At 43.8% G+C, this 21,143-nt stretch overlaps 1 protein-coding gene across 1 annotated transcript in view; it reads left to right on the top strand.

Annotated features, from left to right (window-relative positions):
• The window catches only part of LMNTD1 (lamin tail domain containing 1), a 179,890-nt gene that overhangs the window by 31,199 nt on the left and 127,548 nt on the right, over window positions 1–21,143 (top strand). The window lies entirely within an intron of this gene.

The following is a 21,143-nucleotide window of genomic DNA, read 5'->3' as shown; positions in this document are numbered from 1 at the left end:
CTCATATGGCTGCTGCTCTATGAGCAGCAGCTTCCTCATCTTCAAACAGTGTTTTTTGACTAACCTAGGCTGCTAAAGCTGGAGTATACTGAACTTGTCAGCACCTCCTGGGATGATACTGTGCAAAGGCTTTTGGGTTTCTAAACTGAAGCAAGTCATTTGAATTTCCATATTGACAAGTGGCTGTGTGCGCATGAAGAAGGGAGTAAGTGTGTTCTATTGTTCTCAGTGATAATAGGTCATCCAAAATAAAGGAAACATTTCAGAGGGACTATCTCCAATCAAAAAGTAAAGAGCTGTTTTAATGAGTATTTTGAAAGCATTGTCAACCCCTGGGTTGCCTCTGTATATTTATAAAACCAAGATAAAGGCAGACTTGGCTTGAAAGAGAAACATACATACATTGAAGCAAGAAAATCATTCTAACTGTGGCACGCCCATTATTTCTGGGTCTTGTTACAGAAGCAACAAAGGAGGAGAGGTGAGGCCTAAGCAATGTATTTTAAATAATGAATGGTTATCTTTTGTTGAGATTATTTTTCTGAGGGAAGCTCTGGCTATGTCAGAATGTTAACCTTGGCATTTAATCTCTCTATTTTTTCACTGAAGAAAAAACAAACCTTGGGGCTGTGGAGATTTCCAAGAAGCAGATTAACATTTCAAGTCAAAGACAATTTCAAGTTAAGACAATTGCTTAAAAACTGGAACCCATTCGCCTGGTGTAGCTCAGCCAAAAAAAGGAAAAAGCATGATGCAGGTGGCACTGTGGGTTAAACCACAGAGCCTAGGGCTTGCTGATCAGAAGGTGGGTGGTTTGAATCCCTGCGATGGGGTGAGCTCCCGTTGCTTGGTCCCAGCTCCTGCCCACCTAGCAGCTCGAAAGCACATCAAAGTGCAAGTAGATAAATAGGTACCACTCCAGCGGGAAGGTAAATGACAAATGCTGTTGTTCGCCAGAAGCAGCTTTGTCATGCTGACCACATGACCCGGAAGCTGTACCCTGGCTCCCTCGAGATGAGCGCCACAACCCCAGAGTCGCACACGACTGGACCTAATGGTCAGGGGTCCCTTTACCTTTACCTTTTATGAGTTCCAAAGATGGAAGAGTTGATCCATGTGCATTGCATTGTTTTGGTATGGAGTCGCGTTGCATACCCATGTTGACAAACACAGTGAGTGTGCCAGTGATCCATTGACAGTCCTTGCCTAGTGCACCAGCACTGGATTCATGACAATCCTAAAGTTGGTGAAGGACTGCATGGTCCTCTCAACCAGCCAGGCAGAGGTGTCCCTAGGGTCCCTTGTGCCCCTGGCAAGGAGCAGGCAAGGAGCCAGCCCCCCTGGGGGGGGGGACACTTTACCATAATAGTCACATTATAAATTACTACATTTTACACAACCCAAGTACCGGTACTTGAAGCGTCCAGAGTGAGGGCAAGGTGAGAGGAAGGACCATGGTGCAATAATAATGATAATAATAATTTATTATTTGTACCCCGCCCATCTGGCTGAGTTTCCCCAGCCACTCTGGGCAGCTTCCAATCGAGTGTTAAAAACAATAGAGCATTAAATATTAAAAACTTCCCTAAACAGGGCTGCCTTCAGATGTCTTTTAAAAATAGGATAGCTGCTTATTTCCTTGACATCTGATGGAAGGGCGTTCCACAGGGCAGGCGCCACTACCGAGAAGGCCCTCTGTCCTGATGCAAGGACAGGAAGCTTTTCCCGTGTTTGATCTTGCTGTAACAGCGGCAGAGTGTCACACGCACATACAGTCTATAGTCTGATCGGTGTTTTTTGCACCCCCATCTGGGCCTGTGCCCCTGGTGGGACCAGTTTTGCCAACCCTTGGATACCCCTCTGCAGCTGGGTCAGCCACATCCATTTAAGTCAGTTAGATGAGTCACACAGATTGGGGTGGAGACACTTGCGGCAGGCAATGCAAACACACACCCCCCTTAAGGTGGTGAAAAGATAATACATGTCCTATGATTCTATTAAGGGTGCAACCATAGGGACCATGGATAATCAGAAGGTGGCTTCCCATGTTCTGTCTATCGAGAGATAATGCCCTTCATTTGTTTTCTGCTTTTCTTCCTTGTTGTTTTCCACTTTCATAGTTCCGATCTTAACTGTACTTATCTTCTCCATCAGCCACTGGTGTATGACTCACTATCTTATTTACCCAAATCCGTATATCTGTTACCCTGCAAGAGGTAAAAAAATTATTCCATGTTGTTTTCCACTAATTGTTTGTTAAGAAACAGTCCTAGGGTAGCCCCTCCTTTCACTCCACCATTTTTTTACTCCAAATACTCTGGGCTTTCTTCCAAAATTCCTTCAGTTGATAAAATTTATGACATAGCATTCTTTCAGATCTCTCCTAACGAGCCGATGTTTCAAATATATATCTCCAATGACAAACAATGCAGTGGTGTATACTTCATGCCCAGTAATTAGGTGAAGATTGTTTTGGATTCCTTTAAGATCCGTGCCAACTCTCCTGGGCCCTAGGAGAGCCAGCAGCAAGAACCCAAAATTCATCATCACTTTCTCCTTGATCCAAATATGAAAATAATCCATACAAACAAATGCAATTTGGTGTGAAGTACCCCCTTTGATGGGGACGCAGGTGGCGCTGTGGTCTAAATCACAGAGCCTAGGGCTTGCTGATAAGAAGGTCGGCGCTTCGAATCCCCGCGACTGGGTGAGCTCCCCTGCCAACCTAGCAGTTCGAAAGCAAGTCAAAGTGCAAGTAGATAAATAGGTACCGCTCTGACGGGAAGATAAATGGCGTTTCTCTGCGCTGCTCTGGTTCGCCAGAAGTAGCTTAGTCATGCTGCCTCCCTCGGCCAGTAAAGCGAGATGAGAGAGCGCTGCAACCCCAGAGTCGTCCGCGACTGGACCTAATGGTCAGGGGTCCCTTTACCTTTACTTTTTACTCCCTTTTATAGTCCATCAAATATCTCGGGTCCCCTCCCAAGTGGGGGAGACCACTTCTGTTTTCTCCCTGCGCAACAGCCGCCGCCATTTCCCCCCCTCCTCCTCAGCCCAAGCCGCTTTCATGTCTGATCTTACCAGTTCTAATTGGGGCTCTCCCCGGAAGACTGTGCAGCCAAGCATCCAGTTAATTTTTACACCTCCTGCATTCCCTTTAGATAATTGATTCTTTCTTGGTAAGGTTTGCCAAGTCATGAAATAGCAAATAACGAGTAGAAAAGAACGGCAGCCGCTCACCTCATAAATCCAAGTGTAAAGATGAAAGTCTCTTTCAAGCCCAAGCTTTAGCATCCAGTGACTGGTAAGTTGGGCAGATCTCCTTCTAGTTCCTTTTAGTTCAAATTTTGATAAATTTTAAAGAACAGGGATCTCCTGGCTCACTGGAATGGCTCTCAAGAGTGCCCAGTTCATACAGTGCTCAGCACCCAGTGTCCCTGCCCCCGCATTATGCAGGAGGATAACAGATGATCTGCAGGTGACGGCCAGTCCCCTCGTACCCTGTGTTATGAAAATTCAGCGGAAAATTCTGCTGTGCAGAAGATATGCTGAGGAAACTACACGTATTTAAAATAATTAAGAGGATGCAAAAACAGGTCCTTTGCTTGGTTTTTAATTATAGAAAAAAAATTATAATAATAGAAGTTATACTAAGATTACAAAATCCCACAAACGATGACCCAACCAGTGGCCCGCCCACCAGGGGACAGAGAGGAGTACACAACGCTCCTTATATACTACATTTACAGCTTAATTAACAACACCTGCTGTACTCCCTCACATCTGCAAAACTAGTTCATGAGATTTACAGTAACTTTTAAAGAGGTATACATTTTGTGGAATAATAATTAACCTTGATATCTGAACTAATCAACACCCGGGGGGGGGGGGGGGGTTGGCAGGGATAATTACTCCCTATCATCCCTGATAACCTGCATGACTGGGGTCCGATGTAATGGGGAAAACAGCCATTTCCCACAGCCAGGAAACCGGAAGTCAAGATTGCCCAGAGTTGTTAAGCTTTTCTTTTGGGGGGGGGGGATTGCTGCAGACTCCAATCGCCGGCCCAATTACTGCAGAAAATCTCCTCCCGGCTGCCAACAATCACCCATCCTCCCCTCTGCACTATCCGTGTATAAGACGACCCCCCACTTTTAACATTGATTTTTAATTTTAAAAACTCATACATGGAAAAATACGGTACTTGTGGAGTGGAATTTCAGTATTAGAAATATACCCTTTGTGTACAAATGGTGTACACACCAGATGTCAGGGACTGGCAGGGCTCTAACAAGTGTGTGGCAGAGGCAGGATGCCAGGGGATTGATCCAGAATAGGGGGCCAGCAATTTATGGGGTTTGGTGCCACCCACAAGGTAGGAGCCAGGGCAAGGTGAAGAGGAAAGAACAGAGCCATCAGAGATGGGAGTGGGCACACAGGACACGATAAGGGAAGAGGCTGTTCAGGCAAGGAATGGGCCAGTTGAATCCTCACCACTGTTTCAAATGTGTTATAAGCATGCAACACCAGGTGGCACTGGAGAGCAGAAAAAATCCTTTGCAATTTCCCATAGCGTTTCCCCCCTTTTGTTATAACAATTTAATTTCTGACTTATTTATAGCGGTCCCACCCCACCCCACCCTCCGTATGTAGATCCACCCTATGAGGCTCATTCCTGCAAGCTTACAACTATTTCATTTTGAGACTTTTCCATGTATCTGGTGCACCTAGCTGCTGCCTTTCACCTGAATGGGATTTAGTTTTGCTTTTTCCCTTTCAGCTTTCTAACATAAAACAAATGCTGACTACACAATTAATAGTTATTTCTAAATAATAGTTATTTCTAAATTTGCATCTAGGCATGCTAATGTGTATCCTATCCTGTCCCCTTTTTTGGCAATGAATAAGGGGCTACCTTGTGTGGCCTGCATGTAAGAAGAAGAACTTTATTGTGTTGTTGTCCAGGGGTGGACTTTGGTCTTTCAGATTTTAGTGGCACTCTGTGCAAGGCCATCATTCGATGTGGCCCCCCCCCAGTTCTTCACCTTCCATTCTGCACTGGCGCCAGGACAGCGGAACCAGTGGAGCTGCCCTAAATCCACCTCTACATTATCTGATGTTTTCTGATTCTACATCTTCCATAACCATAGGGTAAAACTATATGTTAATCTGAAGTTGTATAAATGCATCTGTCTCTTTATATTTATTTTAAACACTGACTGTGGAGAAGGCCCAGTCCAGATAAGACCCCCGCATGAGGGAGAAGGAGTTGACTCTTTCTCCCTGCACCATTTTCCTAATTAAAATTACTCTGATCCGTCCTGCCCTTTTACCCATTCCTTTTTTGTTTCCAGAGCAAATAGCAAGCTCTCCCAAAACTGAAATGGTTGTGAGGTAAGGACAAATGGGCACTGCTCAGCAGCCAAATGTCACAGATTTGGGTTCAGGGCACTGTGTTGGGTAGCTGCATGGCTCCAGAGCATGCCAACTTATTTGTGGGTGATTTAGAACAGTCCCCAAGTCCCTCTCTTCATTCATTGACGACTTCTTTACCATCTTTGTTCATTTGACATGATTCTATATATTTATTTCTGCCCATATCTATTGCTGACTCTTACATTGCTTGACCTCATGGCCTTGCTATAATGCCTCATTTCTGTGGTTGAAATGCATATTCCATACCTTTTTAGGTGACCCCACATCTCATGTTTTGTTTGTTATTATGTTATATTTTTTGAGTTTTCATACTGTAATCTACTCTGTGATCCTCAGCTGAAGGGAGGTATATAAATCTAAATAAATAAATAAATGGCCCCCACAGGCTCATGCTAAATGTTTGAGGTGCCCGCCCAAAGTCCCTTTGTTGTTTCTCATAACCCAAGTAACTTCCCTTTTGGAACTGCTGTTCACATCATAATATGAAAAGGTGGGGGGGGGGGAGTAATGACTGCTTGATTTCCATGAGTTTGGAAAGTTTGCTAACAAATATAACAAAAAAAATTACTTCGAAGTATAGTATCCACTGAAAAATGTCTTGCTAGAAAATTCATTCCACAACTTAATAATATATATTAGAGGAAGCGCTAGATGTAGACAATGCTCCTTAGTTTGAATTCCAAAAGAGGGATGGGACAGTGCAGTTGTGCAAAAGCTTGAGTCCATTATATAGCTTATGGAAGAGGTATCCACAAATATGCATACAGTGGGGTGCAGCAGAGCCTACCATCTCCAATTGTGCATCAGGACACTAACTCTGGTTGCATCTACTGGGCTCTTTGGAGGATAGGTGGAAGGCAATTGTGATGAATTAATGGGTGGCTAAACCAGAAAGAGAATAGGTTCAAACTTGATGAGACTTGTGCAACAAAGTGACCATGACAAAGTGTGAGAACCTTGTATGACTGCCGAGTCTACTTTTCCTTTATAAATTGGTCTAGCTTTTCTTGAATATGGGTATGCCAATAGCCATCAGCACTTCACTGAGGAAATCTGTAGATCACTAGTATGGGTTGGGACTTTTCTGGATGAACTAGGCAAAGCAAGATGTCCCCCCTGCTGACTTAGAAAAACTTTTGAAAATAAGGGCTTTTCTTTAAGCAGCTCTGAAAGTGAAAGTGCTGAGTGAATGTAAATGAAGCTATTGTGTGGTCTCTAGGTAACATGGATGCCAGTGTATGGTACAGGGAAACAGGGATACTGTATGTTTGGATGTTCAGTGTTGTTTGTTGCTATGCTGGTCTCATGGAACAAGGGAGACAAAGCAAGTATCGCAGTACCTTCTTTAACTGTGCCAGCTTTGTTAGAAAAAGCATTTCTCCAAGTAGAAACCATTTGAACATGGTATGTGTGCGCACACACATAATTAAAGTTAGACGTGCTTAGCAATAAAACTAGCAATCAAGAACATTAGTAGCAACTTTAACTGCAGGAAATGTGATCTGTCATAGAGGGTTTGTGTTGTTAAAGCCTCTGTGTTCTTGGAAACAGTAGACATGACTTTCTGCACCCAAGATAATTTAGAAGGTTCTGTACAGACTTGTTGTTGGGTGGACAGGAGCAAGGTAAGAGAATACTGACAGAAGCATTATTTCACAAATAATATGCCTTTTCTTGTTCAAGTCTATTTTCCATGTGAATTTAGTAAAAATGTAATAGATGGGTTTGTTATTCCTGCATGGTTATATATAATTGAATAGGTGAAAGCAAAGTATTAAGCATACCACAGTGTGCAGTTGCCATGTGTGCCTTTTAATGCATTTTTGTTCAAGAATGTTGGTGATTGCCACAGTACACAAATTTTCAACAGAATTGATGAAGCCAAGTCTGGTGCTTAGCCTACAGGAAAGAGCTTAGTTTTCTCAGTCCCATACTTAAAATTATTCCTTGTTTTGAGTAAGGAATCTTTTAAAGAATGTTGGCAAAACTGAAGGGTAAATAATCTTCATTAGGATGTATAGCCTTGCAGTGGTCAGCTTTAAATTCAAACAAATGGTATTTTCAGGGCACATCTCAGGTGGGCGCCATTGGCATTTTAAGAGAGCGAGAGAGATGTTCATGGTGAGTTCCAGCAGCTCTTTTTCTAGAAAAATTGCACTGGGTGTTTCCAACATTTATTTTGAATTTTTACAACATGAAAATATCTCATTTGTTTTTTTTTATTCAATACATAAGATTTCTTATTTGCCCTACTTCAGAAGGTACAAGGGCAGGTTACAACAATATAATCATGTAATATTGGTTTTCATTCCCTCAGAAAAAATGTTATCCTTCTCACCCTTTCTGTTTGTATTGCTTTCAGAGAATGAACCAGTTTGCATGCAATGACAAACCTTAGGGAGGGTATGGCTGATTTGGATTGAGCAGTGAGATGGTGCCCACTGCACAATTACTCTGGTTCCATTTCCTCCTTGGCATGATCAACAAGCCGTGAAGCCTTAGCTTGTAATTATGTCTGAACCAGGGATTACATACCTCCCAAAGTCCCAGAAAACAGGGACATCCCATTTGTTCATGCGAGATTGTGGCAGCCATTTTGGGTGCCACCATCTCGAGTGCTCTCGCCTTGCACTCTCAACCCGAAAAATGCACTGTTTGGGAGGGCGAGGTGAAGTGCGGGCCACATGACTCTCCCAGGGGTGCATGCCAGAAGACATGCATCCCAGTTTGGGGCTTGAAAAAGTTGGATGTTATGGTATTATGGTTTGTTTCCTCTAACAAACTACAAACGCTCACCAATATGAAGCCAGGTTTTGTTGTTGTTGTTGTTGTTGTTGGCTTCCCGATTATGGTTTGTTAGAAAGAAACGAACCTCAGCCCCAAGTTCGCATCACGCAGCAAGGCAAGGCTTCATGGCTTGTTGCTCCCATTCACACCAGGGGAAGAGGAAAGGGGAAGCAATTGGCCAAAGTGCAGCCACACATTGCCAAGAAGCCATAAGGTTTATGGCAGGGGTTCCAGTCTGGGTTGTCCCTGCCTATGGGCTCCTATGAAAGATTGCAGGTGCTGGGTAGTTTGTGTTAGGATATTGGTACAGACCGAGCTGCAAAAGCAGCAGCGAGGCTGGTATGACTTGTGTTTTTCCCATGAGAAAGACAGCTGTTTTGTCTTTCTCTCAATTGTGTGATGTTACTGTATATCTTTACTTTCACTTTCAGTTCTGGCTAGAGAGATGCTAGATGCGTTGTGCACAGCTCTGACTTACTGAGCTGGCAAGCAGAGACAAACTCTGCATCTTATCTACAATAAAATAGTTTAGCCTTAATGGCTTGTGTGTGTTGTTCTTCACACTGGGGAACAATCACATATCAATGTGCCACTGGACTCGCGTAGCCAGGAATGCACCCAGGCTTCGTCCCTACCTGGGGGGTCAGTCTCACAACTTGCCCCAGCGAGACGTTTGCTAAACTGCCCGCTTCCACCCAGCGGTGGAGGAAACCTCTTGGGCACCTGGGGTGGCGCGCCCAGGGGCAGGGCGAGCCACCCATAGAGGCGGGGCCTCTGGAGTCTGCCGGCCTCCTCCCACTCAGCCGCCCTACAGCTGGGGGTGGGGAGCAGCAGGCGGACCATTTGGGCAGCACAGAGCCTGCGGCACCCAAGCCACCGTGTCTCTCCCAGGAGAGACTTGTGGCTCGGGTGCGCTGCAAGCCCCACGGTGAGTGCCGCCAGGCATTTTGTCCACCCCAGTTGTGACACCCGGGGCTGTCCGCACCCACTGCACCCCCTTCCTCTGTTTTTGTAGACTTTTATTACTGGAGTCCACTGAAACATCTGGAGGATCCCAGAAGAGTTTTCTCAGGCTCTGAAACTGTCCTTGCTGTTTGTTTGAGTGAGTGAGTGAGTGAGTGAGTGAATGAATGAATGCTGTGGATGCCTGTGATACACTGAACAGCACTGGAGGCCAGTGGCGGAGCTTCATGCTCCGGCACAGGTGGCGGAGAGCAGGCGGGGGCAGGGCTGACTTGCATCCTGGGTGGGGAGGCAGCCGTGATGGCACCCCACCGGGATCATGCTGCCGGGGGCGGTGCACTACCCCCGCACTCCTCTTCCTCCGCCAGTGCTGGTAGCCTGACTCTGTAGTGCATATCATGCATCAAAGACATGATCATCAGATTCCTCTATGCATGTGGAGGGAGACCTTTCAGCACTTGCCAGATCTTCCTCATCCTCTCTGGCCAATGGTTAGGGATGGTGGGAACTGTAATGTAAAATATTAGGAAGGCCATTCTATAAAATCTATGCACCTTTATTTCTTTTTCCTTGGCAATATGCATGTGTTGTTTCAGTAGAAGTGGACACTATTATTTGATAAATTAAATTGAATGTTTTGTTTACCCAAAAGAGACAGAAGTTAAGCATTGCTCCAGGTTTCACAATACAGATTTCCAGTCGAATAAAGTAAAGCAGACAAAAATGTATATGTTTGGGTAAGTATGCATAGAAATGCATGCATTAATGAAAATAGCATACAAAATGTGTTGTATTGGGGGAAATTGCTTGGGGAAAATACATTTTTAAGGCATTTAAGAAATTTTCACTAGAAAGCTGATTACTTTTTCTGAGGACTTCTTTCCTTTTTAAAAATTTGCAAAGTGATTTGGAAATGTGGAGAACTAGACTTAAGTTTGGCAAAATTAGAAACTGAAACGGTCACATTCACCCATCCTGATAAAAGTTTGTATATTGTATATTGTATTGTTGTCTGGGTCATGCCTACATAGCTGTGTTTGGGAGCAGGTGTTGACCAAACTGTAGTGGTAACTTGCCTAATTGTTGCAGCCAAATCTTTCTTTCTTTTTTCATTGATCTAGAAATGCCCCCTTTCTTCTCCTTATCTCTGCTTCCTGACACAGTCCTTTGGCAAGCTACCAGCCCTGTTTCTGTTTCAATTTTCTGCACTTTACTTTCCCTTTTCACTTCTTTGATCCTGTCAATTATGGAGAGAATGCTCATCTCTGACTTACAGATTGTATGAATGGGAATAACATTGCTGGTAGGTTTCCTTTGCCACTGTGGATTTTGCAGACAGAGAGAAATGAATGTTTTAAATAGGAATAGCAGTGGAAATTACCACAGCCCCCTCCCATAAAGAATAATTTTAATAAGCTTGTTATCATGTGGTAAAATTGTTCTCCTGGAGTTTTAAAGGTAATAAAGTGCATCAGTGTTTTCTGCAAAACAAAACAGAACTATTTCATACACATTGGAGCTCCCATTTAGAACATTTTAATATTTAAAAACTGACTGCGGCTCTTCCGTACTTCTTCTCTTGGTTGTTAATCTAATATTCCTTGGAAAAAAATCTGCCCAGTAGTTGCAATCAACAGAAAAATTCTTTTTAGTTTTTTCTCTCCTTTCCACCTTATTAAAATGAGGGCTGTTTTCTGCTGTTCTTATAGTAAGAAACCTTGCCACCTTTGACTTCTGAGATCATGACACTCGAGTTTAGAATTTGGTACAAGATCTGGAATTCAGTTTTAATAGAGAGAATGCTACTGAAAGTCACCCTTGAGTCTGAAAATGTGGCGGCTGTTCTTGTCAGTTACGCCTGGAACCAGGTATGGGTAACATCATCATTCCCTTTGAACCGCCAGTCATAGTTTAGCTCTTCTATTAACCCCTTAACCCGTTTTTCCAGTTGAAACAATGCATGTTTGCATGTACTGTAAGTGCATTTGTGCATGATCCCTGGTTTGTGTGTTTGTTTATTTTTCTCCGTGCCTGAATCCTGTCCTTCCTGTGAGCTGCTAATGGTGAACTATGTGAAATTATCCCATATTAAGTTCCCTGTGAGGTAGGTTAGACTGATAAATCCTGGCTGGCCTAAGTTTAATGACTGAGTGAAGCTTTTAGCCATGATAACCCAGTCAAAGAGGGATGTGGGTGGCACTGTGGGTTAAACAGCAGAGCCTAGGGCTTGCTGATCAGAAGATCGGCAGTTTGAATCCCTGCGACAGAGTGAGCGCCCGTTGCTCAGTCCCAGCTCCTGCCAACCTAGCAGTTCGAAAGCATGTCAAAGTGCAAGTAAATAAAGCGAGATGAGCGCCGCAACCCCAGAGTCATCCGCGACTGGACCTAATGGTCAGGGTCCCTTTACCTAACCTAGTCAAAGACCTAATCGACATATGCATGTTCATGAGGGGGTACAAGAAGTTATACTCCCCAGGCTGCAGATGTAGAGATGCCACTTTTGAATGCAAACAAGCAAACAAACAAACATCGCACATCAAAGATATAAGCTATATATGTTAAAAGGAAAGGAAAGGAAAGGAAAGGAAAGGAAAGGAAAGGAAAGGAAAGGAAAAAGAAATCAATAAGAAAGAAAGAAAGAAAGAAAGAGAAAGAAAGAAAAGAAAAAATCATGAGAAACACCAATATATATATGTTCTCATTGTGTGTACGCCGGAAACATATGTTCTCCGTAACCGCTGCACCAAACAGCATCAAATTAGGACAAAGCGTAACTTGACCATCAAGGAAGGATCTGGCATCATAAAAATTCAAAAAAAACCCACACCTGTCATGCCTAAAATATAGAATAAAGGCAAAAAAGTGGCGCGCCTATTATACCTCACCAGCAAAAGGAATGAAGACCCCAACAGCATCCAATAGAAAGGTGGATCACCCGTCGACATCAGACCTGGCTAGAGCAATGCTGGTGGGGTGTGTGGGGCTGGGGGTGGTCCCCAGCGCCCTCACCTAAAATGGCCGCCACAGCTTTGCATGCGCCGAGGGGGGGGAAAAAGACGGAGCAGGAGGCATGCCTGAGAGGTCACACTAAGACCAACTCTGAGGGGATTGTGTCTCTGGGGTGCGTAATTTTAGGACTAGGGTGGGGGGAGAATGCTCTTTCAGGTCCCCAGTGCCCTCACCTAAAATGGCCGCCATGCTGTTTTTACATGAGTAGAATGTGTCCTTTTATTTAAAATGCATCTCTGGGTTATTTGTGGGGCCTGCCTGGTGTTTTTACATGAGTAGAATGTGTTCTTTTATGTAGAATGCATCTCTGGGTTATTTGTGGGGCATAGGAATTAGTTCACCCCCCCCCCCCAAAAAAAAATATATAGTCCGGCCCACCACATGGTCTGAGGGAAAGTGGACCGGTCCACGGCTGAAAAAGGTTGCTGACCCCTGCTCTAAAGCAGTGTTTTTCAACCACTGTTCCGCGGCACACTAGATGTTGCCTGGTGTGCCGTGGGAAAAATTGTGTTTATTTGATTCCTATTCAAGAGAATTACTTTATATTTAGTCAATATAGGCACAGAGTTAAATTTTTTAACATTTTCTAATGGTGGTGTGCCTCGTGATTTTTTTCATAAAACAAGTGTGCCCTTGCCAAAAAAGGTTGAAAAACACTGCTCTAAAGGGACAGGGAAGAATGAAAACAGGAACCCAGAATACTCTCGGGGTCAGGAGAATTTTAAAAAGCAAACAAACAAACAAACAAACAAACAAACAAACAAACACAGCAGCGTGTGGCCGGGCCAGCTAGTACATGATAAAAAGATTCAACATCATATGTCGCCGATACATTAAATCACAAATAAATAACCTTCTTCTCATTGAATGTGACTTCCATCCACCTCACAGTAAGTCCTTTCTTTCTTCTTTAACTGCATCCTTTTTCACCTTATAATTCACCAGTATTCTATGAGATACATTATCTGTCTGTCATATACCGGTAATTTGCAAAAATTAATCGAAACACATTAAAGATTTTACTTGGGAACAATGTTTTTTTTAAGTACACTCTATAACACTCCCACTCTTTTTTAAACTTCTGATTTGTTTGATTCTTAATTACTGTATTTCTGTCATCTTTGCAAGTTCCAAATACTCAAATAGTTTTATCTGCCATTCCTCTTTTGTTGGAATTTTCTCTCCCTTCAAGAGAGAGAGAGAAAAAGAGAGAGAGGTCCGGCATCTGCATGGTGGAATCTGCATCTTCCTCCAAACTGACTCTACATATTCTTCCTGCTTTGGCAGGCAGGTAAACAGTGTTTCCGTGCGCTCTGGTTTCCGTCACGGTGTCCCATTGTGCCAGAAGCAGTTTAGTCATGCTGGGCACATGACCCAGAAATTTGTCTGTGGATAAACGCCGGCTCCCTCGGCCTGAAAGGAAGATGAGTGCCGCAACCCCATAGTCGCCTTTGACTGGACTTGACCGCCCAGGGGTCCTTTACCTTTTAGACTGTAATATGCAAGAGCAAGTCTTGTGTCATCAGATGCAACCATTGCAGAATAGGAGAAGGGAAGTTAAGCTTTGCCTTTTATGCTAGGCTGTGTCTGAGCTTGTCCCATATGGATTCTTTTTCAATGTGTGTCTGGGAGATAGATGACCATAATTTCATTTTTTAAAAAATATATTTATTAACTTTTTCAAAACATCAACAAACTACATAGAACATATACACAACAATACAAATATTACAAACAAACGACAATAAAAAAACAAAAAATTATTCATTTCATCTGTTTCTTTCCTTAGCATTGTGGGTTGACTTCCTCACGTCTGCCCTTCCTGCGTTCAACCTTTCACCCTCCTCTATATGACATCCTTTTATATATTTGAACATGGCTATCATATCACCCCTTAACCTTCTCTTCTCCAGGCTAAACATACCCAGCTCCCTAAGCCGTTCCTCATAATGCATTGTTTCCAGGCCTTTGACCATTTTGGTTGCCCTCTTCTGGACACGTTCCAGCTTGTCAGTATCCTTCTTGAACTGTGGTGCCCAGAACTGGACACAGTACTCCAGGTGAGGTCTGACCAGAGCGGAATACAGTGGTACTATTACTTCCCTTGATCTAGATGCTATACTCCTATTGATGCAGCCCAGAATTGCATTGGCTTTTTAAGCTGCCGCATCACACTAAGTTTGTGGTCTACCAAGACTCCTAGATCCTTTTCACATGTACTGCTCTCAAGCCAGGTGTCACCCATCCTGTATTTGTGCCTTTCATTTTTTTTTGCTAGATAATGTTGCTTTCTCATCTTGTGCACCTACTTTTTAATGAAATACCACTGATGTTCACTGGAAGAATAAGTTCAGATATGTTTTGTACAGTAAACCAATATTTTATGGCTAAAAAAAAATCCATCCAGCAATAATGTGTCAGTGATGAAATATTCAACAGCATTAAATTCCTGTGCTAATTATCTTCCCACAATTTAGGCAGGATATTTCACTATTCATTTTCTTTTACAGTTTTGTAATAAAACCTTAATTTTGCTTCACCAAGGCCTTACCTCAAAAACTTGCTAAACAAAAGGTTGTAAACTAAGCCAAACACAACCAGTCAAGTGTCTGTAATAAAAGGCTCTATTTGGATTTATTAGGCAAACTTAAGAGGAAAGCTTTTGCGGGAACAGATTTAATATATGGTGAATTTTATAATAAAACCAATACAGCCAGCCAGCTAGTATGTATTTTCCCCTACATTTTTGTGTTTTCTGTGAGGTTAACCCTGCTCATGGATTTGTTTGCATCACATTGTTGCTTGAAAAGGCCACATTTTTAACAATGCCTTTTCTTCCATAAGTTTGCATCTATAAAGATTTGACTTCTCAAATGTCAGATTTTACCTGGATCATTCCACTTTCTATGTATACTTTAGCATGTACAATCAAAGCCATCAGACTCTTTCTTCTTCTTATGAATGGACACATCTGGTGCTCTGTGCTGGTCTACGACCGTAATAAAGTGTTGATTGATTGACATCTGGTGCTCAGCTTTTCCAATTTGGGGACTGGAGGAACAGGAAATGGAGTTCTACTCCCCTTACAGTATGAGCAAAGAGCAGACAACAAAGCCAAAGGTGGTGTACCCGGTTGTGCATTTGTTTCTTAAAACTGTATCTCACCTTTCCTTTGAAAAACTCTGAAAGTCTTAAGGCAAAGGAAGATGTACAGCTTCATGACTGGTAGAAACAATTTGATAATGACCAGCTGTTGTTGCCCCTTCATGGATCACTGCCTTGTCGTGGCGAAGGGGCTTGAATTACTCAGGGAAGCTATGAGCTATGCCGTGCAGGGCCACCCAAGATGGACAGGTCATAGTGGAGAGTTTGGACCAAACGTGATCCACCTGGAGGAGGAACTGGCAACCCACTCCAGTATCCCTGCCAAGAAAACTCCATGGACAAAGACAACAGGCATATAAAAGATATGACGCTGGAAGATGAGCCCCTCAGGTCGGAAGGCGTCCAACATGCTACTGGGGAAGAGCGGAGGACAAGTACAAGTAGATCCAAAGCTGATGAAGCGGCTGGGCCAAAGCCAAAAGGACACTCAGTTGCGGATATGCCTGGAAGCGAAAGGAAAGTCCAATGCTGTAAAGAAAAGTATTGCATAGGAACCTGGAATGTAAGAACCATGAACCTTGGTAAGCTGGATGTGGTCAAAAATGAGATGGCAAGAATAAACATTGACATCCTAGGCATCAGTGAACTAAAATGGACGGGAATGGGCGAATTCAGTTCAGATGACTATCATATCTACTACTGCGGGCAGGAATCCCGTAAAAGAAATGGAGTGGCCCTCATAGTCAATAAAAGAGTGGCGAAAGCTGTACTGGGATGCAATTTCAAAAATGATAGATTGATCTCGATACGAATCCAAGGCAGTCCTTTTAACATCACAGTAATCCAAGTTTATGCACCAACTTCCAGTGCTGAAGAAACTGAAATTGACCAATTCTATGAAGACTTACAACACCTTATAGAAATGACACCAAAGAAGGATGTTCTTCTCATTATAGGGGATTGGAATGCTAAAGTAGGGAGTCAAGAGATAAAAGGAACAACTGGCAAGTTTGGCCTTGGAGTTCAAAATGAAGCAGGGCAAAGGCTAATAGAGTTCTGTCAGGAGAACAAGCTGGTCATCACAAACACTCTTTTCCAACAACACAAGAGACGACTCTACACATGGACATCACCAGATGGGCGACATCGAAATCAGATTGATTATATTCTCTGCAGCCAAAGATGGAGAAGCTCTATACACTCAGCAAAAACAAGACCTGGAGCTGACTGTGGCTCTGATCATCAGCTTCTTATAGCAAAATTCCAGCTTAAACTGAAGAAAGTAGGAAAAACCACTGGGCCAGTAAGATACAATCTAAATCAAATTCCTTATGAATACACAGTTGAAGTGAAAAACAGGTTTAAGGACTTAGATTTGGTGGATAGAGTGCCTGAAGAACTGTGGATGGAGGCTCGTAACATTATACAGGAGGCAGCAACGAAAACCATCCCAATGAAAAAGAAATGCAAGAAAGCAAAGTGGCTGTCCAATGAGGCCTTAAAAATAGCGGGGGAGAGAAGGCAAGCAAAATGCGAGGGAGATAGTGAAAGATACAGGAAATTGAATGCAGATTTCCAAAGAATAGCAAGGAGAGACAAGAGGGCCTTTCTAAACGAGCAATGCAAAGAAATAGAGGAAAATAACAGAATGGGAAAAACAAGAGATCTGTTCAAGAAAATTGGAGATATGAAAGGAACATTTCGTACAAAGATTACCACAATTAAGGACAAAAGTGGAAAGGACCTAACAGAAGCAGAAGACATCAAGAAGAGGTGGCAAGAATACACAGAGGAACTATACCAGAAAGATATAGAGGTCTCATGCACCCCAGGTAGTGTGGTTGCTGACCTTGAGCCAGACATCCTGGAGAGTGAAGTCAAATGGGCCTTAGAAAGCCTTGCTAACAACAAGGCCAGTGGAAGTGATGATATTCCAGCTGAACTATTTAAAATCCTAAAAGATGATGCTGTTAAGGTGCTACACTCAATATGCCAACAAGTTTGGAAAACTCAGCAGTGGCCAGAGGATTGGAGAAGATCAGTTTACATCCCAATCCCAAAGAAGGGCAGTGCCAAAGAATGCTCTAACTACCGCACAATTGCACTCATTTCACACTCTAGCAAGGTTATGCTTAAAATTCTACAAGGCAGGCTTAAGCAGTACGTGGACCGAGAACTCCCAGAAGTGCAAGCTGGATTTCGAAGGGGCAGAGGAACCAGAGACCAAATTGCAAACATGCGCTGGATTATGGAGAAAGCTAGAGAGTTCCAGAAAAACATCTACTTCTGCTTCATTGACTACGCAAAAGCATTTGACTGTGTCGACCACAGCAAACTATGGAAAGTTCTTAAAGAAATGGGAGTGCCGGATCACCTCATCTGTCTCCTGAGAAATCTCTATTTGGGACAAGAAGCTACAGTTAGAACTGGATATGGAATAACTGATTGGTTCAAAATTGGGAAAGGAGTAAGACAAGGCTGTATATTGTCTCCCTGCTTATTTAACTTATATGCAGAATTCATCATGCGAAAGGCTGGGCTGGATGAATCCCAAATCGGAATTAAGATTGCCGGAAAAAATATCAACAACCTCAGATATGCTGATGATACAACCTTGATGGCAGAAAGTGAGGAGGAATTGAAGAACCTTTTAATGAGGGTGAAAGAGGAAAGCGCAAAATATGGTCTGAAGCTCAACATCAAAAAAACTAAGATCATGGCCACTGGTCCCATCACCTCCTGGCAAATAGAAGGGGAAGAAATGGAGGCAGTGAGAGATTTCACTTTCTTGGGTTCCATGATCACTGCAGATGGTGACAGCAGTCACGAAATTAGAAGACGCCTGCTTCTTGGGAGGAAAGCAATGACAAACCAGACAGCATCTTAAAAAGCAAAGACATCACCTTGCCAACAAAGGTCCGTATAGTTAAAGCTATGGTTTTCCCAGTAGTAATGTACGGAAGTGAGAGCTGGACCATCAAGAAGGCTGATCGCCGAAGAATTGATGCTTTTAAATTATGGTGCTGGAGGAGACTCTTGAGAGTCCCATGGACTGCAAGAAGATCAAACCTATCCATTCTCAAGGAAATCGGCCCTGAGTGCTCACTAGAAGGACAGATCCTGAAGTTGAGGCTCCAGTACTTTGGCCACCTCATGAGAAGAGAAGACTCCCTGGAAAAGACCCTGATGTTGGGAAAGATGGAGGGCACAAGGAGAAGGGGACGACAGAGGATGAGATGGTTGGACAGTATTCTCGAAGCTACTAACATGAGTTTGGCCAAACTGCGGGAGGCAGTGAATGATAGGCGTGCCTGGCGTGCTCTGGTCCATGGGGTCACGAAGAGTCGGACACGACTGAACGACTGAACAACAACAACAACAGCTGTTGTTGACCAAGTTCACAGTGAAAATAACAAAATTGGCACCAACTCTGCCTTTGCTCCAGGACAGCAAACACTTTTTGTTTGGGGGCCCCAAACAAAAAGTGTTTGCTGTCCTGGAGCAAAGGCAGAGTTGGTGCCAATTTTGTTATTTTCACTGTGAACTTGGTCAACAACAGCTGGTGATGGGAGGGGTGCATGTGCTACTGGGTTTACAAAAGTCCACTTCCATCATCCAATCAATCCAAATTTCTTAAAACTGTTGGAAGCTCGCCATATTCAGCAAAAATGTCGAGATTGTAATGTAACCTTCATACTTTGAAATAATTAAACACTCATTTGAATGTCTCTGGCATAACACAAGTCCCATAAAAATGGTGCTACTACAGGGTCAGTCATAGCATCAACCGATTCATGTTTCCTCTCCATTGACATTATTTGTAATTTGCTGTTTTTCTCTGAAGCAGACACCAGCAATCTCTACTTTCCACAATGATGATATTTCAGCCTCATGTTATGTTCAGCTTTTGTTCCTTACACCACTTGCCTGAAAACAAAGAGAAATTTTAGTATTAGAAATTTAGAAATCTTGCATATTAAAAGTATAAAATTAGTCTGTGGCCTAGTAGAGTCTCATATGATTGATTAAGGGGGGTGCAGGTTTTATGGTCATATTTGCAGGGAGTGGACTAGATGACCCTTGGATCCCTTCCAGTTCTGTGATTCTATGATGTTGAGGGTTGTGACGAGCCCTTTCAGTGTCCCACCAAGAGCCCTCACAACTGTAAAACGTTTCCCCTGACTGGGTCTCTCCCTAGGGTTCACCGACGACTAAAATGAATCCCCAAAATGATATTATGAGAGATGTCCTCGGGGTACCTCAGTTCTCCACGTTCTTAAAGTGAAACTCCTGCCACCTTGGGATTCTCCCTCCTTGGGGTTCCCAAACAGCTGCAGCTTGCCCTTTCCTTCTGGCAACTGCGTGGCACCTTTGGCTTCCCTGCCCCAGTCCTCTGTGTGTTAGGAAAATAAGCCACCCGTCCCCTTTCTCTCAGGAAACCTCTAGTGCTTTTCCCCTCAACCACACCTCTAGAGGTACTGACGCACTGCCAGAGATCACGAACGTTGAACAACAAAAATATGTTTATTGAGGTAACTTATATATATCCTGGAAGTTAAGGTAGAATGCGGTTACAATGTTCTTCAATTAGGTACATAAGCTTGGATACAATTTTAAACAGGATTAAATGTTTTCCTTTCCTAACCTAAGCCTAACCTCCAACCCGCTCTCCCTCTCACCCTCACTCCCTGACCCACAACCCACAACAACCGCCCCAACTGCCATTCTCCCCTTTTAAAAGGTGGAAAAGACCCGCCTCTGCGATTGTGCTGCCAGTCATCTAGAGTGGGTGTTAACTCTTCGAGTGCTGGGCACCTGCTCACACCCAGGCACAGGGTTGGTCCGTTACAAGGGTGGGGTCATACAGTGGCGTAGGAAGGGCAGGGCGTAGGGGGCACTCCGCCCCAGGTTCCAGGGGAGGGGGGTGACACTCCCCGGCCCCTCCCCTGCCGCCCAGCACCCCGTCCGGATGGGGCAGCCCCATGAGCCACCGCTCGCTCACTGGCTTGCTGCGAGAGCAGCAGCGGCAACCTGGATGCATCCGGCTGGTGCTGCTGCTCCCGCGGCGAGCAAGCGGCGGCTCGTGGGGCTGCCCAACCCGCCACTCACTCGCCTTGTCGCAGTAGTGCTGGCCAGATCCACTACGCATGCCCGGAAATTCCGGGCATGCGCAGTGCATCCAACGCGTTGTGACGTCACAACACATGCACTGTGACACCCCGCCCCCAGGGGGGTGCCTCCATGCCGCCGCCCTGGGAGGCAAAGAGGCTTCCTTTGCCGCTGGGGTCATATTGACGTATATTTTACTCTAGGATGCTTAGTTTGGTCAGAATTGAGTATACACTTCCAGAGTTAACGCTAACTACATTACTTCTGGTAAATGAGCCACCAGAGCTGCTAGAGGGCCATGGAAATGTGTTTCTGGGCTTTTTAGACTTGCCTACCCATGGACTGTCTGAAACCAAAGTGCCACATTGGTTGCCAGGTGTAAAATGTCTTTCACCTCTCCCACCCCACTAATAACACTATTCCAATTTTGAAGTACTTCATTCTCAACATCAAAACCTGTCTTGGAAATAATTTGTTAGTTTTTTGTTCTTTACTGATTCTCCCCCCTTAAAATTATATTGAGGGGTTCCCATCAATAATTAGGAAAAACGGCAGGTAATGGGTAACGCTTTGCTGCGTGATTGGTTGAAAGAGGCTGTTGTTTTGCTATAGCATTATACATGGTGGCTAGACATGATTTGGCAGAACACTAGAGATTATGTATAATATAGCTAATAATGGCTTTACATCCTCCCTTTGTTGGACTCCTTTCCTTCACTCTTAGGAATCATTTTCCT

Source organism: Lacerta agilis, chromosome 10 (assembly GCF_009819535.1).
Source record: "Lacerta agilis isolate rLacAgi1 chromosome 10, rLacAgi1.pri, whole genome shotgun sequence".
Taxonomy (NCBI): Eukaryota; Metazoa; Chordata; class Lepidosauria; order Squamata; family Lacertidae; genus Lacerta; species Lacerta agilis.
This window is presented reverse-complemented; position numbering and strand designations above follow the sequence as displayed.